The sequence below is a fragment of the Triticum urartu genome, chromosome 6A, assembly GCF_056163025.1.
Source record: "Triticum urartu cultivar PI428250 chromosome 6A, HENAU_Tu73, whole genome shotgun sequence".
NCBI classification, from domain to species: Eukaryota; Viridiplantae; Streptophyta; class Magnoliopsida; order Poales; family Poaceae; genus Triticum; species Triticum urartu.
Window position 1 is genome coordinate 504,931,401 of NC_141878.1, and position 2,084 is coordinate 504,933,484.

Genomic DNA, 2,084 nt, shown 5'->3' on the forward strand with positions numbered 1-2,084 from the left:
AAGCATTTCCAGTGCGCATCAGACATGCTACCATAAGCGGAGAACCCACCACATCACAAAAAACTAGCTTGGAGGGAGTGTGACACTCTCCTTATAAAGTGGTCCCTACCCTTCTCCCGTAATTGAGGCGGGACTAAAATCACTGGTAAAGTCCAATCACCAGTAGCCTAACAGGCCAGTGCTTGCGTGTGGGCCTCGATCGCTCTTGGGGAAGCACCAACCTGACCTGGAACACCACTCCGCACTTCACTGTCCTGGCCAACGCCTTTGCCCCCCCGGTGCGCCTCCGTGATCGGCGACACTTCCAAGACGACCGTGATATCGACATGTTCTGCGCCCCACTCTCCCAGCTGCTCTCCGCGGAGCCAAACGGGAAAGTTCCGACCAAGTTCTACATGGGCCAGGTCCGGAACAGGCACTGGAAACCGGTGGGGTTCCTCAACTTCACCTACAAGCTCGGCAATGTCTACGTGGCTCCATCAATGGACCTATCAGCACCTCCCAAAACAAGTATGTGGGATGTTGTTCTCCAGAAAGTATGTGGGAGGCTGATTCTACCGAAAGTATGTGGGGGCTGATTCTCTAGAAAGATTTGAACTATATTTAGCGATATTTCATAAAACATTTTCTTTTGGTGGCTCAGCCCGCGATTTGTGCGACTCATGATGTTGTGTAGGTAGTAGAATCATAGTTTAAGCATTTTGAGAAGATAATGATTTGGGTAGTGGATGGAGACTGTGTCGGCATCAAGGTATTGCAACGCCCTCAGCCGCCCCAAGCTGCCTCCGTTCACTATAGCACTATAGTTATAGTGTTCGCTGTTGAACGAGTCTATAGCCTAACCATAGGTTGTTAGGATCAGCTCGTGTGCTGTATAGATAATGATCAAGTTAGGTTGTTGTAGATAAAATCCTAACTGAATTGTATCTATCTTGTACCCTGCTTGAGTATAAATGGAAGGCAAGGCCTGACGCATAAGTCACGGCAATTCATTCCTTCTGACTTGGTATTAGAGCAATAAGATCCTCTCCCATCGATCTCTCCCTCCCCGCCGCCGCCATGTCAGGCCCTGCCACCATCAACTCCACCTCCGATGCCCTCACCTCTCCCAACGCCGACGTCCTCGCCACCGCTGCTACCTCCTCCGCTCCTGTATCGGTCTCCTCGATCAGCAATCTCATCATGATCCGTCTCACAAGGGACAACTTTCTCCTCCGGAAGATGCAGGTTGTCCCAGCGCTCCACTCCCATGGCCTCTTCGGCTACGTCGATGGCTCGGTGCAGCTGCCGTCCTACACCATCACCAACGGCGCCGATGCCGATGCCAAGGAGGAGGCAACCCGCTCTTCCTTCAGTGGTACTAGCGAGACCAGTTGGTGCTCATTGCACTGCTGGGCTCCATGATGGAGGATGTGCTTGGTCAGATGACACTCATGAACACCTCTGCCGCTGTCTGGGCGGCCCTCCATGACATGTTCTCCTCGCAGAACAAGGCGCGTCTCATGCAGATGCGTTTTCAGCTGTCGAACCTGAAGAAGAAGGACCTCACCGCTACTGAATACTTCAACAAGATGAAGGGCTTTGCTGATGCTATTGCGTCCATTGGCACACCTCTTGGCGATGAAGAGATCCTCGGCTACATGCTGGCCGGTCTTGGGTCTGAATTTGAACCTCTAGTGGCCTCCATCACCGCTCGCGAGGAGCCGATCAGCCTTGGCAGCTTATACGCGTTCCTCGCTAACGCCGAGCTTCGCATGGAGCAGCAGGCATCCGTGGGCGAGCTCCACTCCTCCGCCAACTCTGCAGCACGCAACTCTGATGGCCGACGCAATGGCGGGCGCGGCGGCCATGGAGGTCAAGCTGGAGGCCAAGGCGGTCAAGGCCGTGGCCAGGGGCATGGCCGGGGCAAGTACATCAAGTGTCAGGTATGCTCCAAGTTTGGCCATGATGCTCTGCACTGCAAGAACCACTTGAACCATGCCTATCAGCCTGAAGACAACCGTGAGCGTTCTGGCAACGCCATGCACTCCGGCGGCGTCGAGTATCCGAGTTGGTACATGGACTCGGGTGCCACCGATCATCTG

At 54.1% G+C, this 2,084-nt stretch overlaps 1 pseudogene; it reads left to right on the forward strand.

Annotated features, from left to right (window-relative positions):
- The first annotated feature begins 1,610 nt into the window (after nt 1–1,610).
- LOC125517785 (small nucleolar RNA Z247) lies at nt 1,611–1,749 on the forward strand (annotated as a pseudogene).
- The last annotated feature ends 335 nt before the right edge of the window (nt 1,750–2,084 follow it).